General features: G+C 49.5%; 1 protein-coding gene across 4 annotated transcripts in view; it reads left to right on the top strand.

Moving 5' to 3' along the window:
- LOC138580073 (zinc finger protein 282-like) overlaps positions 1–21635 on the top strand; it is a 209992-nt gene that overhangs the window by 180921 nt on the left and 7436 nt on the right. The window lies entirely within an intron of this gene.

The raw sequence follows: 21635 nt of genomic DNA on the forward strand, positions 1-21635 counted from the left end.
GGTCAATCAGTGAGTTTTGGCAGTTGGCGTGTCTTTCTTCAAACCAGATGTTGAAGTCCCCCAGGATAATTAGCTGTTCATGCTTGATGGCTATGTTGGTAATGGCTTTTATTAAGTTATCGACAAAGGTTGCATCGTATGTCGGTGGTCTGTACACCAGGATGAATGTGAGGTTGATTTTTGATTTTGCTGATAGGTGTATGACCATGGTTTCGCAGTTGCTGATGTTGAGCGGTTAGTCTGTTTTTATTTTTAGGTGTACTTTGAATGCTATTGCGAGGCCTCCTCCTTTTTGATTTTTTTTTCTTTTTCTTTTTTTTTCTGTTTACTTGAAGGCATTTGAAGTTGGTTGGGAGGCAGCTTTGGAGTGTGATTTTGTAGTTCTCTCCCAGCCATGTTTCTGTGATGAATATGTCAATGCCATGGTCATAGAGAGGGTCAAAGATCTCCGAGTGTTTTGACATGGATCTTGCATTTATTAGGTTGCCGTGGAGTTTAAAGGTGTAGTTTGGGTTGGGCTTTGTTGGGGTAGTTGTTGAATAGTAACTTTACGGTTAAATAATCACTCGGGAGCCTTGGTTGACTTGGGTGGCTTTAGTAGGTTTGAGGTATACAGGTTAGTACCTAAGATTACATAAAAGACAGGTTCTTAGGGAAAAGAAACATCCACCGGCCCCCCTGTACCCAGCTTTAGTTTCCAACTGACACTTCAGGAACCAGCACTCGCATCAAAATATTCCACTTGGAACACTACATACTTGACATTCCAGACTCAGACATACACATGGCCACATCTCCAGAACAGGTAATCACAACAATAGTCTTCTGATTGGTGTTAACGTTTCCTTCCAGGTCGATCTCTAGTTGAGGTGTTGGTACAGAAGCGTCTGTGTCTTCAAAGTTCTAGGTTCAGTCTTGTTTTTTTTTTCATCAGGTTCTTCTTCAAAAGGTTGTGGGTGTCGAGTGGAAGTTCCTCTTGTTTTGGTAATGTAAGGTGTTATTGCATCGATTTTGTTTTTATTTCTAGCGTTGTCCGTTCTTCTGTTCGGTTGTCTGCTGTTGATTCGCACATTGGGTCGGTTTGTTCTGGTGACTGGTTGTTTGCGAGGTGTAGAGGGGTTTCTCTCAGCATTTGTTCAGTTGTCATTCCTGTCTGTGGGAGTGTGTTCTGCAGTTGTCTTCGGTGGTGTTCAGGTGTGTGTGTCTGCTTTTTCTTTCCCTCGGTCCAGGTCGTTTGCACAGCATTTTGAGCTAGAGAGTTGTTTTGGTCTTTGTTTGTCGATGCCGAGTTCATTCTTTGCATTGGTCCAGCTGTCTAGTGGTGTAGTACTGGGTGTAGGGAATTGTCTGCTACAAGTTAGTGCTCTGTCTATAAGTGGGTCTTGTCAGCTGGTATTGCTGGATTGCTCGGTCGCCGTTTTGAGTAAGGTAGGGAGGTTTGGTAGGGTTATATCGTTGGGTGTTTTCAGTGGCTGTCCTTAATGTGCGTCTCCCAGGACGAGGTTCACTACAGTGTGCCAACTATGTGGTGTTAGGAAGGATATAGCTTGTAACTACAGAATTGTCCTAATGAGCGTAACTGACAATCACTGTCTCATCTCATGAGGCGCAAGCCCCTAATCACAGTATCGCTCCACAATAATCAGCCAGTGATCCGTCCCTCTCCACGATGATGCTTTCTAGATGTGAATTTGTCAGTCACATATGAGCGCCCTGTATAGTGGGAGAGGTCTACAACACTGCTAACTTTGAGATCCAGGCGACCAAATGATTACTATACTAATCCAGCTAGATTTGAGAGTCCTCTGTAGTAGGAGAGGCCTACGCCTAGCAGTTAAAAGGTGGCTGGCGGCTACCGGCTCTTTTCAGATCAGCGGCACTTCACGGTTTCAGCTACCGGCAAATAGCACCACGACGGATCTTGGACACTTGAAGAGCTTGGGTTGTCCTGCTTTGGGAGGGTCCTCGGGATCTTTCTGGAGCTTCAGTCTGCTTTAAAGATGATACTCGACCGCAGCTTTCTAGAACCCCCCCGGCACTCGGGTCCAGCAGCAGCAACGAAATACAGCCAGTTAGGGAAGGTCCTCCAGCAAATTTGGTCTTTGGGTTAGTTTAGTTGGTCCCACTAACCCAAGGGAAAAAGTTGTCAGTTCCGGGCTTCTCTAGTCGATTCGGAATTGGAGCTTCAGCACAGCAGCAGGGCTTCACCAGGCAGCTCAACCGTCTTGGAGGATGCAGCAAGCTTCTCTTCACGATTTCTTCGGATGTTTCGTCCAGTAGTCAACTCTGTCTTCAGTCCAAGGAGCCTCTGCTTTTATGCAGGTTTCTCCCATTCATGAACAGCCCAGCTGTCACTCACACAGCTAGGTTGATGTCCTGCAAGGACAGTCAGCCAGCCAGCCAATCGGCACTGGGTGCATTCAGGTAACCAAGGAGACTAAGGAGCGGGAGTTTGGGGCACCTCCCTCACTTCCTGCCCTGCCAGACACACTGGAGCCGGAGGCAGGTTTCACTACTGAAGCCCGCCAAAGGCAAAACGAAAAGCGGTGTTAAACCATGTATGGTGCGCAGAGTAAAACCCAAGAAAAGACTCACTAACGCACTTAGAAACCTCTGGGTATTAAGGGCGTTCTAAGTAACCTATCGTAACAAGAAATGGCAAAAAAGATCAGGCCATTTTGACACAATCATCACCCATGAGTGCTGTACTGCAGTTGAGCATTCAGCCTGTGGTAGAAAAATGAAACCACTGCCACCAGCCATTAAAAGTAGTGAGGGTAACATGAAAAAATGTTACATGAGCAAGTATGAAAAGGGGCTACTAAGGAATCCCCCAGCACTCCACATAAAATGGGGTGTGCTGTACCTACATAGGAGAAAGTGAAGTCCATTTCACTTTCTCTTGGGAATGGGAACAGTAGATCACCCAAGAGAAGGTATTTAAACCTTATGAGAAATCCAAAGGACTTCTGTGTGACATTGTACTGAAGTTGCTGTGGCACAATACATAAGGTAGATGCCTATGGAGTTTGTCAGACTCCAAAAACCAAGAAACAAATTGGATCAGAAGTACCTGTGAGGGTGAGAAAAAGGTCTCTCCCTCTGTGAGGAAATTGAAAAGTCGTAAAGTCCAGCAACAAGAGCTGGGGGTCTCTAAGTTTGAAGTGAATTAGCACAGAAATGAGACTTCTCCCTAACATCGTCGAACTTGAAGTGCTACGGTCATAAGTGGAAGCGTTTCTCTATGTGGTGCCGGTCACAGAAGATTACCCCTTTGAGAGTCACGGCCCCACAGATCTTGCCGTATTTGCTATCCTTGGCCAAGGCGGGGCTGGCGCATGCCTCTATCAAGGTACATCTGGCAGCTATCACCAGGTCACCAGGAAGATCTTCTTTGGGCCTACCGACTCTTTCTCAGAGGGCTTTTCTGATCTTTCCCGCTGGTGAAGGCTCCTGCTCCCGCATGGGAACTTGACGTGGTTCATATGAGGCTCATGGGGGTGGGGGGCCCAACTGAGCCTCTGCATCAGGCCTGCTCAAGTTTCTCTTGAGGAAAACTCCTTTCCTGGTGGCCTTCACCTCTGCCAGAAGGGTAGGTAAGAGCCAGTCCCTATCCCGCAAGCAGACATACCAAACTTTCCATGAATGGAGGGTGGTGCTGTGTATGCACACCTCCTTCCTGCCGAAGGTTCTGTCCAAATTCCACCTCAACAAGCCTTTGTTTCTACCAGGTTTTCCCCCAGAAACCTTCGTTTTTGGCAGAAAGGGCCTTGCACTTGGTACACTTTGCTTGTGCCCTGAAGCTCTATGTGACACGCATGAAGAGGTTTCGGTAGACTTCACAACTGTTTGTGAACTTTGGTCCTGTGAACCATGGGAAGGCCTTGTCCAAGTCTTCCATCTCAAGATGAATCTCTGGCTGCATCATGCACTGTAATCGGTTGGCTAACCAACCGCTGCCCCCCCCCCTCCCCCCCCCTCCGAGATCCCCTCTCCTCTATTAACCCCCCCACCAGAGCGATCGCTGCTACGACAATGTTCCTAGCTGGTGTGCCCCTGCTCGACATCTGCAGGGCTGCTACATGGTGGTCCACGCACACCTTCACTAAATTCTACTGTGTTGACAGTGATTCCAGGCAGGAGTTCAGAGTCAGCCAAGCAGTGTTACGCAACCTGTTTGCTTGAGGTGAGTCTGTTCCAGGCTTAAGTAATTGCTTCTGTTGAGTCTTGCCACCTCCCGTATTTGTGTAATGTTGTACTGCTATGGTAGTTATTCATGAGCATGTGAATCCATGCCAGACCCCATGCTGGAGCAAGTTTACTTACCTGTAACTATTGTTCTCCAGCATGGGTCTGGCATGGATTCACAATGCAAACCCTCTCTCTGGCCCCTCTGCGGCTCTTTTTGGTCATACTGCCGCTTTATGTGCTTACCAAATCTGAAGAGGGCTGTCATTGGATGGAGGCAGTATGACCTAGAGGAGGACAGTGATTGGATTAAAGGAGAAATACAATGGTAGGTGAAAAAAAAATACAGGTAATGTAAGGTTCCTTATCGCCAGTTAGACTTTTGTCATTTGCAAGGTCCAGCACTCTGAGGGGACTTTTAGGTCTCAAATCTTGTCTCTAGAGTTCCAGCAGGAAACCACCAAGTTTCAGCTAATTCGGAAGACCGTGCACCGCACACTGGCTTGAGGTCCCAGGGTGTTTGGGTATTGCAGCCCCGATAGGTCACAGCCCATCGAGGAATGGCTCAAAATGCAGTTATTTGAGGGGATTGGGTCCTTCGACGTATTCCATATCTATGACCGGTAATCACCACAGGTGATTACTTGTCATAGATATGGAATACGTCGAAGGACCCAATCCCATTGAAAGAACGTTACCAGGTAAGAAAGTAACTTGTTCTTCTTGAGTCTAGAGGAGCGCCCCAGACTCTGGGTCGGGGTAGTCTGTTTCGGGATCCCCAGGTTGATTGGAAGGAAGTGTTACAGCAGGCTCGAGTTACACAGTAGGCTCTCTGGTTACTGGAAATAGTTTCAGCTGCGTTTTCTTTATTGGATTTGTTTCCAGTGGCCGACATGTCGGCAGCTTCGAGGTTTCTATTGGGAACTACAGCACAGCCTCTGCATTCTCTTGCTGCATTTTATAGAAAAGGCTGGTCTGGCTGTCCAATCGGGGCAGCCAGAGTACCCCCTCCCCACCCCCATCCACTGGGAGTTGTTTCTTTTCAGGCATGCTGGAAGACAAAGGGCTGCAGAGATTGGAACACCTCACTCACTTCCTGCCTTTCCAGACCCTCTGGAGCATAGGCAGGGAATCTAAAGGATTCCCGCCGAAGACAAAACAGCCTCTGAGGTCGTTCCTGCCTAGAATGGTAGGGTAAAACCTCAAACGGAAAGCACAGAAGAAATGGCGAAAAAAGGAGCCCATCTTTTTAGAAAAATGGTGGTCCTTCTGTGCGTAAACAAGGCTGAATTAACAACCTGCGAGTAATGAAAGTCATAAAGGTAAAAGCACTTGCCACCAGCCATTCATGTAAAACTCGCAATTGTAACAAAATGTTACTGGGTAAGTAAGAGGGGGGGGGGGTGAGCCATTGTATCCCTGTCAGACCTCCACATAAGGTGGGGTGTGCTGGTTCACTATGTAAAATGTAAGGGGGATGAAAAGAATCCCTCTTTACTACTTGAACAGTACTTCACACAAGTACATGAAAGAGAAATTAACAGGGGAGACAGGCAACCCAGCCTAAGCCTAAAAGTTTTAGGAAACTATAACTTGAACCATACACTATAGAGACACATAAAAACCCAGCAACAAGGTAAAATAGTTCTGTCACAGCAAAATGCTGTGGGGCTGCTACAGGTCAGGAATATCTTCCCTAACGGCACACGGGCAGTGAATGGTGCCTCAGTGACCGGTAGCATTAGTCTGCTTGGGCTGCTGCGGCACACGTACACACACATGATTAAACACATCTCCACCACCCCCAAGGGTATTCTCACTCCTACTGATCATCTTCTCAGGTGGCCAGGGAAAGGCCACTGCTTTTGGATCCTGACCCTGGGGGCAGAGAAGCGGGGGGAGGATCACCTGGGTGGAGGGTTGCGTATCTTGAATAGAACGTATTTTGGAAGTCTTGAGTGCTGGACAATCCAATTAAAGTTAAACTAACAAATATTAAACAGAGGGTTGAATGAAATTGAACATTAAACCAAACCAATACTTATTGAATAGCAAACTGAATAAACACTTGTTGAATCCTGGTGTAAAGGGAACTTTAGAATTAAGTCAAATTGCCTCATGCTGAATGTGAAAAGTGAATGGAAAAGTAAAACCCCCTATATGTTGAATACGAAATTCAATGTAACTTCAAGAAAAGTGTGTGTATATGTCTCGCCGCATTAGTGCAGAGCATACGGGAAACACTGGAGATTATTTTAGTCAAAATAGAAGGACTCCCTTAGCCAATGCACATCTTGTCTAGCAAAAGCATGGTGGCCATCTTATAATGTGACAGAGGTAGTGCTTTTGACTCTTATATGCAGCTTTTCTCCACAAGACACATGAACAGTACCCCTCGTGCATCGAATATTTTGAATTGTGCTTGAGTATCCTCTGTTTTGGGGATTCCGTGCATTTCTGAAAACACAGTATCTGACATTTCAAATCTAATGTCGTATAGATGCCCGACTTGCCACAAAATTATAAACAGTCACATAGGCATTTAACGGTATTTTGACACAGAGTTCTACCAAACAAGTGCACAATGCACTAACAGGGTTATGGGCCACCCAGCCCCAATGTGCGATTAACGCCTAGTGGCTTCATTGATCAGCATAGCATTGACTTTCTCAGAAACCTTTGTTTTTCATGAAATGCATATTGCACCAATGGCTATGTTGGTTAAGGATCCAGTTGTCCCATCTTTGGCTTACAATCGGCAGCACAGTTCTTATACTGCGCAGTGCATTGGGATCCTATGATATGTGGGTAGCAAGATGATGCATACTACAATGGCAGTCATTCTGATAGTGTGGCTGTCTTCATTGCTCTCCAATTAATAAGGTGCATAGTGCAAAAGGTGACGAGCGCCAAACTTTTTCTAATTTAGCAGTATGATATTATTCGTAAATAATACATTGGAATCCTTACGTGCCAACATGTCGATAGACCACATCATGCAGTGGCAACAATTTTGATGATTCCATAAGGTGCATAGTGCAAATAGCGACAAGCGCCAAACCTTTTCTGATTTAGCAGCATGGTATTGTTCATATAAAAGCCTTGGAATCCTTAAGTGCCAATATATATCGGGAAACCACATCATGCAGTAGCAATGATTGTGATCATGTTCCTGTCTCTGATGATCTAAAATGTGTAAAGTGCATAGTGCAGTAGCAGCAGTATTGGTCAGCATAACAATGTATCACGACAAACTTTCAGTTGGCAGCATAGTTGGTTTTGTGCAAAATTGCATTAGACTCATAAAGTGCATACATATCCATAAAGTGCAAGGTGCAATAGCAGCAATTCTTATCAGTTGCATACTTATTCCATAAAATCATTTCTGAATTTCCCATTGCAAAATGCATTGAACTGCTTCATCCAGTGTGTCTCGCACGGAACCTAATCGTATAATTCTTTACCAAATTGCACGTTTACTAGTTTTGTCCACTGCATTTCTTAAGGCTCCTTAAAATCCACCAGTTCCCAACATGTTAAAAATATCAACTATCACACGTGTGAATATAAAACGAAAGAAACAATCACCAAGAAATCGGAAGAAATCATAAAAATATTAAAATAGTGTCCAACTTTGACTCCTAATCACAAAGCACGTTTTGTAATCTTACAAAGTGGCATATTATAGCGGAAATTATAACATTCTGTCTTAATTCATACATTTGTTGACTCAAAAGAGGGAAGAAAATCCAGGTGGCACAGACATCATTGTCCTAAAAAAGTGTACAGTTCTTCGTCTATATTGTGCCCATGCAGGAATTTGCTTTCAAAGTCTAGAATGTACCTAGTCTCTTTTTGTCGTAAACGTTTTTCTTTGTTACCACCTCTGGGACCTGGATCAATTTTGTGAATCCCAAAGAAACCAAAGCTCTCCATGTTTTTGTTGTGGCAATCTGCAAAGTGCATGGCCATAGGGTAATTAGCATCACTGTTGATGATGGCTCGTACGTGCTGCTGTATGCAAATCTTTAATTTACATTTTGTACTGCCTATGTACCATTTTTTGGGCAGGAACATGTGAGGACATAAACCTATTCAGTTTCACATGTGATTTTGTCCAATATCGAAACAGTTTGGCCTGTAATGGGGTGTTTAAAAGAACCACAATTCTTAGCATACTTGCAGATGCTGCATCGAGTGCATTTGAAAAAACCCTTCTTTTGATTTAATAACCAGCTTTTCTTGTTGGTATCTTCTTCTTTGATCATATAACTTTGAACCAGAGTGTCTTTTATAGATCGATTCCTTCTAAAAGTTATCTGAGGGCCGGTCTTTAGGTTATTACGAAGATCTTGGTCCACCATGAGGATTTTCCAATGGTTGTTGATATATATCTATATCTCTGAAGAACAGAATGAAAGTCTATGGGCCCAGGAATTTGAGAAAATAATCAAGAGGCCACCTGTTTGTGAAACAATTTGGGGAAGGGATCCCTGAGACTTGAATAGTCAGATTTGATTGCTTTGAGCATGGAGCCTCAACACCCTTTTGTGTTTTGTTACCTGAAACCTGGGAGGGTTGTTTAACAACGATGTAACCTTGAACTTAAGAAAAGGGACTTTTTTGAAACTACTTTTTATTGATTTTTAAACAGAGAAAACAACCTCACATAAAGAGAACACAATGCCACCTCAATTAGCATTATAAAAAAAACATAGAAATGAAGCATAGGAGAATAACGCCTTGTCCACAAATTCAAACCCACTGCCCGTCCCCCCCCCTCCCCAGCACATCAAGGTAACATCCATGACAATGACCATCACCAAAGCAGAAAGCCCACGGTCCAAGAAAGGGAATAAGGCTCATACAATAACCCTGTCACCCAGCAGTGACCGCTAATTCCCAAATTGATTCCGCCAGTGTATTTCTACCCCACCTCCTAAGCCCAGCACACTCCAAGGTATAGACCCTAAGTATCAGACCAAGGCAGGCAGGTTTGGTAGGGGCTTGAGCGGATTTCCAATGCAGGAGCAGCAGTTCACGCGTTGAAAATAGGATTATGTGGATCAGTTGCCTTGCTGCAAGGGTCAAGTACCATCCCTCATCTACGCCAAGGAGCATGGGACAGGGGCCAAGTGCCACAGTTGCGTACAGTATACGGCAGATCAAGTCATGTACTGGTCTCCAGTAACCACGAATAACTGGACAGGACCACATAATGTGCCCCAGGGTGCCTAGCTCTTTGCAGCGTCGCCAACATGCAGGGGATTGAGCCAGCCCCATCCTGTGTAGTTTACTAGAAGTATAGTATATGATATGGCATTTATAACGCGCCTATACACAAGTGTTTCAAGGCGCGAAAAATAGCCTTTGTATCAATTTGTATTGGATTTCCCTATTACGTATGTTATAGGACACGGCTGGAATAGTCCCAGGAAATTTCACCACATCCACTGTGTCTATAGGGATCTTAAGGTCCCCGGCCCATTGTGTCGCAAGGGTTGTGTTTCGTGCAGAGTTATTAGGAGTACAAATAGTATAAAATGAGCAAATTCTGGCAAAGTCTGTAACATTCCGGCCCATTTTCTGTTCAACTAGCAAGGGGGTGTGGTGTAGCGACGGGGTGGGAATATTCAACTCAATCACTCTACATAGAGTGTGGAATTGTAACCACTCTGACTGGCGGAGACGGAGGACCGCGCTCACCTCCGAGAATTCCATTTGGTCTTCCCCGCTGCAAAGGTAGTTAACCTGGATATCCACCCGGAGAGGATTCTGATGTTTATGCAGGATAAAATCAAGACCGATAGTTAGAATTGCGCACCAAAATCCATGACGGGCCGCCTGGGTGTCAGCGCCCATTAGCCTATGCTCATTGGGAGATAGTAGGGCCCAAGAGTGGAAGGGTTCTAACGTGTTCCGGCAGCTTTCTGCAGGGGATAGCTAGTATTTCTGCTGGTGTGAATGGCGTGAGTAAGAAGACATACATTTGCCGCCAGCTAGCCATCTCAGTCGTGTCCAACCACCTTTTTACCCAACACACGTGCTGCTCGATAGTAGGTTTTTACCCTTCCAGAGGAACCTGGCCAACCGCTTGTCCAACTCCTTGTACATTTTTACAGAGGGTGCACACTGAATCAATAAGGCTAGATAAATCACTTTTGGAAGCGCGTTCATTTTAAATGTGTTAATACGTGCCATCAGTGACAATGGGAGTGTATTCCACTTGGCCAGATCCTCTATAGGTGCGTAATTTAGGTCTTAGTGCATTGATGTCCGGGGCAATACGGATCCCCAAGTACTTGAAGGATAGCTTCTGCAGCGGGAAAGGGGAAACTCCGCCAGGGTCCCAAGGAATGTCGGGTCTCATCGGCATTATCTCTGACTTTGACCAGTTCACTTGATAACCCGTCATGGGACCAAATTCCTGCAGGAGGTGGTGTAGCGAGGAAGGGAGATCCCCGGGTTGCGCACATACACTAGGCCATCTGCATAAAGGGAGATTCCAGAAGGTCATCTGCATAAAAGGAGATGCTGTGTTCCTCCTTGCCTCTGAGCGCACCACGCCAGTGTGGATCAATGCGTAGCCTCTCCGCTAAAGGTTTGATGGAAAAAGCATAAAGAACAGGGGAGATGGGACAACCCTGCCTAGTGCCTGAATAGAGGCTAAATTTCTCAGAGGTGCGCCTGTTGGTAACCACTGAGGCCTGTGGATTGGAGTATAAAAGATGAGCGAGGTTAAGAATGGTCGGTGGGAAACCTTAATTTCCAAGAACCCTGAACATTAAGTCCCATCGTACCTTATTGAACACTTTCTCTGCGTCGATTGTCGGGACCAATTCATCAGGGGACCTCTGCCCCACCAGTACATGTTACCTCTGGACGTTGTCCACCGATTGGCGCCCAGGAACGAAGCCCGTTTGATACATATGGACCAAGTGGGGGAGTAGCTTATCAACCCTTCACGCCAGACAATGGCCAGGATTTTTGCATCTGTGTTTATAAGAGAAATTGGGCGGGTCCAGCAAGGTTTGTGAAAATCAATGATATTCGCCACCAGCATCGAACTCGGGAGGCTCCCCAAGGCTGCCGCCTCAGTGAAAACAGAGGCCAGTAACGGTGCCATACGGACTCTCATGATGTTGTCCTGCGCCGCCCTTTGCGATTCTTTAACAGTCTGCAGTTGGAGCGGGGCGAGGAATTCCAAGATGCGCTCTGGGGCAAGTGGAGCGGGCCTAACATAGAGCTCCCTGTAGAATTCTACAAAACAGTTATTGATATCTGCTTCATCCCTGAGAATCCTCCTGTCCCTATCCTGATGCTGACAATTTGATGAGGCCTGCCTGGCCTGCAATGCGAGCGCCATCAGATGCAGAGGTTGATGGGCATCTAGGAAATTAGACTGTTACCAACTCGTGAACGACTTTTGAGCGTGTTGGGTCGAAGTCTGCTTGAGTTCCCCTCTCAACCTATTGTGATGGGCGTATGTGCTAGGCTCGCGGATCCGCTTGTGGCGAGCTTTGGCGTGTGCAATACCTGCCTGGAGCCTCACATCCCCTCCTGACCCCCCCCCCCCACCACCCTCAACTTGTGAGCCCACCTCAAGATGCACTGTCCCCTGAGAAAGGCTTTGAATACGTCCCAGCAGGCGGCCGAATTATACCCTGGGATCAGGCTTAATCGCCAGAACAGGTCAATGTCCTTACTCAGGATAGACTAGTGATCTTAAGTTCAACCGCCACGCCGGTCGAGCTGGGGGGGGGGGGGGCGGGGGGGGTCGTCAGACAGTCTGATCGAAAGAGAGTCCAGGGCGTGGTCGGATACAGTCAATGGGAGGACCACGCAGTGTGGAACATGGGTAGGGCGCTCGCAGGGGCGAGCCAAAGTCTAACCAGGAGTATGACCCATGCCTATTGGAGAAAAAAGTGTAATCTCGGCGACTTGGATGGAGATGGCGCCAAATGTCAATGAGCCTCAGGTCAGACATAAGTGAGAGGAGGGCCTGTTTGCGAGGGTTAAGAGGAGCCTGCAATGGTATACCCTGTCGGTCTAACGTGTCAAAAATCATGTTCCAATCCCCACCAAAGTGATAGCCACAGCAGGCAGAAACACAACGCGGTTGTGTTTGAAAACGCTGCGGTTTTTCTTTCCGAGTTTCTCAGGCTCCTCCGAGCCGGAGGAGCCTGAGAAACTTGGAAAGAAAAACCGCAGCGTTTTTAAACACAACGTTGTATTTATGTTTGCGGTCGCTTCAAAAGCGACCGCAAACATAAATACAATGTTTTTAAAGCTGCTCCTCCAGCCCGGAAAACTTAGGAAAAAAAACACAGCTAGTGCTTATTTATTATTTTTTTTTAAATAAATAGCACTTACCGAGATTCAGCTGCAGCTTTCCTGCTCTGGTCTCCGATCCGCGTCCTCCGAGTCCCGGCACCAATGAAGGAAAAGCCATCCAGCGGTAGCTTTTGTTTACTACAGCTGGCTGGCTTTTCCTTCATTAGTGCCGCAAAAGCCAGCACAGGCGGGCATCCATTTCACAAAATGGATGCGCCCATGTGCTTGCTTTTGCGAATTTTGAGCTTGAATAGCTCAAAATTTTCCATAGGAAGTTTCAAAAAAAAATAGTGCTAGTATTTTTTTTTTATATTGCCCATCTATTTTTTAAATAACATTTTTTACTGGACTGTCCCTTTAAGATGAATTTGCATGTCCTGTATGTCCTTCTTGATCTCAAGGACCGTGGAATTAGTTTCCTGTGTGCTTTGGCCGAAGCCTGAACCTCTGTAAGTAGGGTCTGTAGCTGATTCTGGATTTCCATCTTCCCAAGCAGTCTCATCTGCCAGCCCTGAGTCGCTGAGAAGTCCCCACGTTCCGCTTTGGTGATTTGAGAAGGGGGGGGCTCGGGGAGGGGTTCTGCCATACCCCTGCCTGGCGCCGCCGAGCGCAGGAGGGCTATACCGGCTAGCGAGCGGCTCTTTTGTTGATAGTAGCCAGTATTCTGCCCCAGGTGGGGGAGGGGGAAGGCGTGCGCTCAGCTGGGTGTTACTCTATCCGCGTGCCCTGCAAGGCATCCACCCCAAGACGCCTGCTGGATCCCCAATGCTACTTTGATGGTAACTGGTCCTTGATACTTCAGTCTAGAGGTCTCTCAACAGGCTGGTGTCATCTCAACTTATTCAGCGCCTGGGGCCCATATGTGTAAGGCGCTTCCCGGGGGCCACATTCCACTGCGACTCCTAGTCCACAATGTCCTTGAAGGCAGGTTGCAGACTCATTCCCTCGCCTTATACAGCCTCAGGTTCCATCCTTGTTCATCCTTGTGCTCGTCACCATGCAGAAATGTAAACATGCGTGGCAGGTGTCCCCTGGTGCTAAACCTAACAGTAAGCAGATATTGCAGTCCCAGGGTCCAGGGTGCAGTCATGGAGAGGCTCGCCCAGCGCCCACTCGGTGTGCCGTGATTTCCAGACAAGTGTTTACCCTGCAGCCCAGTGCCTAGCTCCACACACCCTCACCTGGCCTCCGAGGGGATAGGGGGCTCTGGCAGACCACGTGCCCCTCTTCCCATTGCACTCCAATTCTGCATATGAGACCACCCGCTCACGGCGAGGTCTGCTGCCTGTCGTTCGACCTCAAAAGCGATGCGGTGGCTGTCCGGTCCGCTTGTCTCACCCGCCCCTCACTACGGCAGCGCCACCTTATTCCTCCGCTCCATGTATCTGCAAGGTCCGTTGCTGGCGGGCCCTCTCCGCTCCTCATCCCTGGATGGAGGTGGCCGCCATTACACAAGTAGCGGTCAGCGGTCACCACACTCCTAACTCAGTCCCCAGAGCAGCACAGGCCGGGCGGGAGATAGCAATCGTTTCCACTCTAGTTATGCTGTCTGCATATATGGAGATTGTCAATTTACAGCCAGATGTGCCGGAGAAATTGCCGCTAGAACTCCTGCCTGAGTTGGAGCCTCAGCGCCTCTCTGCCATTTCATTCGGGCTCTCGAACGCCCCCCCAAGAAAGGGAACTTTGAGATGTTTCGTGGAACTATTTTATACTTTGGGAAGGGTGCTGAAGGGAAGCTGCGAGCTGGAAGAAGGTAAGGATTTTTTTTGTTTAACGCTTTTCTTTTGTTTGTTCACATCCCTAAAGATTGTTCAGCTTTAGTTGTGAGGGCAAGTATAGGTTTTGGACACAGAAAATCCTTCCAAGTTAAACTGTTTGACTCAGACTTTCATTAGTTTCGTTCAGGTATGGAAATACCACCTTAGCATTGGGCAAGTTAGGCCTTCTACCATCCTAACATTTGATTTTTTTTTTTTTTTTTAACTTTTATTTTTGCTGGCAGAGGCAAACAACATACAGACACATCAGAGGCATATGGACAAATTTGTAGCATATACATGCGCATACAGAACATATTGGCAAGGATACGGCGACAGCAGACGGGGAGCAGCATATCACAGGTGGCCAGAACACAGAGCCACCGACTGAGGGGCTAGGAGGATTCATCCGTTGAAGAAGTGTCATTTGAGTTGATCAAGTAACTGTTGAAAGCCGACCATATGTTTCGAGGTCGAGAACGCACTGGGAGCATGCCCAGAAACTCCTCTTCGCAGTTTCGGGACCACGTAAGCAGATTTAACCATTTCTGGAATGTAGGGGGAGTAGGGCTTTTCCAGTTTTGTAAAACACATTTCTTGGCTATGACACAGCTCACATTTAAGAACCTAACAATGTCCTTAGTCCCTCCAGTCTGCCACACCCCGAACAGAACCCCCATTGGATCGGGATCAACAACAGTATCGGTGATTGCGGACAGTGTCTCTATGACTTTACTCCAAAATGTGACCAGTTCCGGGCAGTCCCAGAACATGTGCAGGTGGTCAGCACCCTCCGCACCGCAGCGGGGGCACAGTCGAGGATCAGAACGAGCAAACTTCGAGATTCTACCTGGAGTGTAATACAACCGGTGGAGTAATTTATATTGTATGGTGCGGTAGCGGAAGTTTAGGGACACCCTACTAGTATGAGAACACATCTTCTCCCACTGTTGATCCGTAAGATCCAGCTCCAGCTCGGAGGCCCAGCCAGCGCGTGCCCTGGATGGAGGGGGGAGAAGCAGCGGACAGGAGGAGCTTGTACAATGAAGAGACTACCCCATAGGCACCACCCGAGTTAGCAATGTAAGCAATTCCAGGAGAGTCCTGGGGCTCAATGGGGAAGACAGGCCAAGCATTTCGAAAGGCAGCACGGAGTCTGTGGAACTGCAGAAGCTCCAGAACCGAGCCAGAGTGTCCCGGCCTCCACGTTTGCGGTGTTATGAACTGTCCCTCCGGATAGAAATCAGTGAGGGCACGGTAACCCAGGGCATCCCAGTGTCGCGCCAGGGTGGTATCGTGTGTGGGTTCCAGCCCGGGAAAGCTCCAGGCGGGGAGCCATTTGTAGTACGGGTTTTGCTTGTCGCAGGTTTTAAATATCTGGCCCCAAGCCTGCACCGTAGTCCGGACCGGGTCAATGGGCGAGTCTGGCACATACTGCCGGTCTAGAATCAGGGACATTACATCGGTGCCTGCTGCTGCCAGAACCTCGAGTTTGACGTGGGGACGGGGTGGAGGCCCAGGATACCAGTAGGATGCGAACTGCGCCTGTGAAGCAGTCCAATATCGCAACAGGTCCGGGGCTGTGAATCCCCCTTTGTCATAGGGTAATGACATATCCGACCACTTTTTACGCACAGCACCAGAGTGCCACAGGAATTGAGCGAGCAGTTTGTGCAGGTTCGCGAAGTATCTCCTACCAGGCCAGACGGGGACATTACTAAATACATAAAGCAACTTGGGGAGCAATATCATTTTTACCAGCGAAAGTCTTCCGGCCAATGACAGTGGAAGAGCACGCCAGCGTGCAACCTTGGTCTCGGCCTGCTCTGCAACAGTCCGGTAATTGTCTGCCAGTAGTGAGTCTTTGGAGAGGGACACCTGAACCCCCAAGTACTTGATCCCGTCCGGGGACCAGCGGAGCGGGTACTCAGTGGTGGGCTGTATCGTGGAGCTAGTGAGGGGGAAAATCTCAGACTTAGTATAATTTATAGTAAACCCAGAGTATGTACCAATGCGGGTGATGTCACGCAGAATTGGGTCCAGATGGGCCGTTGGGTCTCTTACAAAGAACAATACATCGTCTGCATAAAGCGAGATAATTTCAGGGGAGTCTTTCAACCGCACCCCTTTGCGCGCATGCCTTTCCCTGACCTAATCGACCATCGGCTCTATGGCCAAGGCAAATAGGATCGGGGAGAACAGGTAACCCTGTCGAGTCCCTCTGAAGAGAGGGAACAGACCGGACGTCTGGGAGTTAACTCGCACTCTGGCCACCGGGGAAGTGTACAGTAACCGAATGTATGCTATCATGTTGGGCCCTATACCCATAATTTCTAAAACCAACCAAATATATTTCCAAGACACCATGTCGAACGCCTTCTGGGCATCCAGTGTGACCGCAACCGCACTCACCCCCTGGTCAATGCGTGACATCACATTAAGCAGCCTTCTAATGTTGTGTGATGTTGACCTCCCGGGAACGAATCCTGACTGATCATCATGGACCATGTACGACATGACCGGGATGAAGCAATTAGCAATCACCTTGGCAAAGATTTTGGTGTCCAAGTTCATTAGTGAGAGGGGCCTATATGATCCGCACTCATTAGTGGGTTTACCAGGTTTAAGCAGGACAGTGATGACAGCCTCACGCAACGATGGGGGAAGGGCACCCAGCCGGAGTGACTCGTTCCAAACCTCCAGCAGTTTGGGGGCCAGAATGGCCACGTGCTCCTGATAAAACTCGGCTGTCAGCCCGTTCGGACAAGGTGCTCTTCCTTTAGGGAATTTAGATATAGCCTCAACTATTTCATCCAAACGGATGGGGGAATCCAATTGGTCTCTGGTTGCGGGAGAGACAATAGTCGTGGGGATCTGCTCGAGGAGGTTGCGCATTTGGACCTCACTGTGCTCGGGGGGGTTGGGTGTACAGTTCTGAATAGAAGTCCGTGAAGACCTCCAGACCACAGTTCCGACCCCTGGGGGTCCTTGATACAAGAGATCTGAGCTTGGCCCCACTCACCCCTTGCCAATGCCGCCAGCGTCCTGCCGGGCCTGTCTCCCTCCCCATATTTACGGGCAGCCTGCGGGCGACTAAAGTAGTGAACTTCCCTTGTAGCCTGTTCGTTAAAGAGTTGGAGTTCCTTGCTGATCCGGGACAGGATGGCAGGGTCAACGGATGCAGGATGGTCACTCTCAAGTTCACGCAGCTTGGTTTCAGAGCGGGCAAGGGCAGCCCTAATGGCCTTGAGGACTCCCGCCTCCCTAGAAATGGACATTCCTCTGATGAAGACTTTGAAAGCCTCCCACCGGACCCCCATAGAGGTAGCCTGGGGCGTAATGAGCTCGAAATAGGACTGGATATCGGACAGAATGTCAGCCCTAAAGACTATGTCCTGTAAAGCCAAGGACTTGAAGCGCCATGTATTAATTGTGGGGGGGGGAGATAATCGGATCGGTGAATGGTCCGATAGGGTACGCGCCATTATCTGAGTTTCCACCACCCTCCCCAGCAAAGTACTGGACAGGAATAACATGTCAATTCTGGAAGAGCTATCATGCACAGAGGAATAGTGAGTATATTCACGCGTTACCCGCCATGGGTCTTGAATGTCAAGGGTTGTGCTGTGTGCAAGGAGCTTGCGGGCCGCGTTGGAAAGGAGTCTGGGGGCCGAGCCTGTTCTGTCCAATGTGGTGTCTAATATGAAATTCATGTCCCCCCCCAGATGATCTGCACCCCGATGTATCCCAGCAATATGGAGGCCACCTGGTCGATAAAGTCGGGAGAGTCCACATTAGGGCCATATGTGTTAACTAGCAGATATTCCCTGTTGGCTATTGCGCAGTGTAGGATGACATACCTCCCCTCTGGGTCTATGTAGCTCTTATGGAGCACAAACTTGAGTGACCTGTGGATCATCGTTAATACCCCTCTGGCGCGGGTCGAGTAAGCAGTAGAATATCTGTGGGGACCCCACGATGGTGCCATGCACCTGGCCAGCTGGCCTTTACAGTGTGTTTCCTGCAAAAGCAGAATCTTACAGCCGTGCCTGTTGGCATAGGCCACGATTCTGCGCGTTTTGGTGTAGTTGCTTAAACCCCGGACATTCCAGGACATTACTATTGTGGACATTTCAGATGCCTAAGGTACATCCCACAGTCGCCGCCGGAGCCCACACCCTAAGTGAGGAGAATCCTCACAGGGGTTGCCCTCCCACCACTGTCGCCGCAGTTCAGATGCGAGATTAAGCCATCTCGGGTGTAGAAGACCCGATGTGACGCGGTCTGTTGGTCCGCCTCTGCCTTTTCCTATAACATTTCTCCAAACCCCAACAGTGCCACCCCCCTCCCTCACTGCCCACCCCCAACTTGCAGTGTAGGTCCCCCACCCCCCTGTGCCGGTGTCATCAGTAAACTGACTCTCCCCAAGAGGCAAAGGTCGGAGGGCGTAATCCAACCAGTATACGCCCCATTCAAAGCCCAACAGGGGCAAATAAACAGTGACAACCAACAAAACATGAACATTGCAATCGCAAGTAGGTGTGCTGTTGCCGTGTAGGCGGCTCTTAGAATAACATGTATGACAGCATGGGCTGCCGGATGTAAGTTCTGCTACGGGCGGATCTCCAAATAGGTCTCCATACCTAGCTGAACGCTGCGGGTGAGACAAGACCAAGAAGTAACTAGGGAACATGGCCGGCACAGCGCCCCGTAGGGCAGGGAGAGCGCCGTTGACCCCAGTCAGGTCTAGTCTCAGCCCCATCAGAAGCCAGAGGAGCTTGGATCGTTGGGTGTACAGTACGTTGTTGCCATATACACGTTCCAAGTCTCGGATTCACTGGATTGATAAATGGGTTCCGGGTAGTGTCTCTCTGGATCACTCGACCTCGGCAGGGGCTCCCGCCGGGTTGGGGAGCGGTAGGTATACCTCAATGAATTTCACCGCCTCCTCCGGAACAGTGAAGAAATATAGTTTGCCATTATAGGTAATCTTAAGGCGTGCCGGGAAAAGAATGGCATAAGGAACATTTCGCTCTCTAAGAAGCTTCTTGACTCCAATGAACTGGTGCCTCTCCTGCTGCACCGCTATTGAAAAATCTGGAAAAATCCTTATAGTATGTGAGTCAAGGCGCAGGTCTCCCTTCTCCCGCGACAGACGGAGGATAAGGTCTCTGTCCCGATAGTTGAGGATTCTGGCTATTATGGGCATAGGGATATCACCCGGTTTGGGCCTTGGTGATAGAGCACGATGAGCACGCTCAACAGTGAAGAACGGCGACAGGGCCGGGTTACCCAGCAGATCCTTGAGCAGGGTTTCCACTGCATCTTCCATGCGCCCCTTAAGGGCATTTTCAGGGACTCCGATAATTCGTAGATTATTTCTGCGAGTGCGGGATTCGAGGTCGTCGCACTTCGCTCTCACACTACGCATGTCACGCGACAGGGAAGCAACAGTGTTCTGCAGCACATGTATTTCATCCTCATTTGCTGATATCCGATTCTCAGCGTCAGTAATTCTGGTCCCCGCCTGATCCACCCGTGTTTTTAATGAGGCGACATTGGTGTTGATGTCGTCCAGCTTCTCGTGAAAGGAAGCAAAGTTTTTGGCCATCGATTCCATGAGCGTAGTCAGATCAGGGGGTGAGGCAATGGGATGGTGGTCCGCTACCCGCTCCTCCTGTATGGGCGATTCATGATCCTCCTCTCCCCTCGGGACAGCCCTGGCGAATCTATCCATGGCTCCCCCTCTGGAAGACCCCCTGGTCTTATTAGGCATTGTGGATTCAGATGCAGGAGTGGCGCTGAGCAAGGATCCGGTCACTGAGGGAGAGAGCGTAGTCCCAAGGCCAATGGGGCAAGGTAGAGGTGTCAGTATATCCCCAGCAGTGGTGGAGGCAAATGCCAGTAGAGATAAGGATTGCCGCAGGGGCTGCACCACCGGGGGGGGGGCACCCAGTGCAGATGAGGGCAGCAGCCGCCCCACAGTCACTGCGCGGTATCAAAGCGGGGGCCAAGCGCCCAGCATGTAGAATGTTGTGTAACAGAGGAGAAGGAATGGGCGCCAGGGGCACGGGCCTGGTGCGTATCCTCTTGGCGTGTACTCTGGGGGGCGTAGCAGGCCCAGGGGTCTCCGGTAGTCAGCAGGCCAGCAGCGTGGTGAAAGGGTTGTGGGTATCGCAGCCGCCCAGAGTGGGACTCTTTCCCCCCCCCCCCCCCAACGCACCTCACCTCAATATGGCAGCGAACCAGTCCTCACCGGCCAGCAGCGGGGCCCACAGCCGGGCAGAGGGCCAGCGTTTCGCCCAGGGGGGGGCAACAGGAGCCAGTCGCCCAGCCCGGGTCGGGCCTAAGACAGTCCGGCAGGGCACCAGGAAAGGCGAGTGGGGCTCTCAGGCGCCGACCCACCCCGCCTCGGCGGTGATCAGCACCCGCCCAGGGCCCGCCACGGCACCTCCACTTCACACGGGCCAGCGGCGGAGGCCCTCGGCCGGATGGGTAACGGGCAGCCCCGGCGGGCCGCCGACAGAGTGATCCGCGCAGGGGGGCAGCCGCAGCCCGCTCCGCAGCTCCAAGCCCCGATCGGGCCTCCGCCAGCCCGGCGGGGGTCACAGATAGGCGGGCGGTGCACACAGGGGCAGCGCCCCGTCCCGCGTCGCAAAACACGGCAGGCCACCCAGAGGAGGAGACAGGAAACAGGCGGATGCCGACGCCGCGGCTTCCGCGAGGCCGTGGGCTGCCGCAGTAGGGGGCTCGTCCGGAGGCTTCCCGACCCAGAGAGAAGCCGGAATTTCGCAGGCTGCAGCTCGGTAATGCAGGGCAGCAGCCCAGCAGAGATGTGGGTTGATTGTACCCCGTTGGTCGCAGATGGAGGCAGATGTCCGCCGAGCCCACACGGAGCTCAAGGGCTAAGCAGCCATCTTGGGCTGCTCCACAGCGCCACCAGCCCTAACATTTGATTTAATGAATTACTTTGTTTTTGAATCTTGAATCGCTTGTCTTTGTCATACTTCATGATGCCTTCTCAACACACACACACACAGCAGATGAACAGACTTGTGGCCTTTGAGATCTAGCCACATTAGTCTGGAAAGGGCCGTAGCATGTTCTACACTAGGACCATGATTCTTTGGCAGGCGAGTGCGGTGACTAGTGTGTAGACCACAGCACATTGCATGCAGTTGCTGTATGATGACATGTCTGGAAGTGGGCGCGACCCCCTTCCTGTCCTCATTGGCGGTCATCGGTTAGCTGGTCGGTTATAGGTGATCATTGTTGATCTGCCACCTGGTGAAAGAGAGCATTGGCTAGCATAATGACCGTAGGATACGCAACTGCTTCCTGGAAGTGGCATTT

Source organism: Ambystoma mexicanum, chromosome 3p, assembly GCF_040938575.1.
Source record: "Ambystoma mexicanum isolate Mex_15411 chromosome 3p, UKY_AmexF1_1, whole genome shotgun sequence".
Classification (NCBI taxonomy): Eukaryota; Metazoa; Chordata; class Amphibia; order Caudata; family Ambystomatidae; genus Ambystoma; species Ambystoma mexicanum.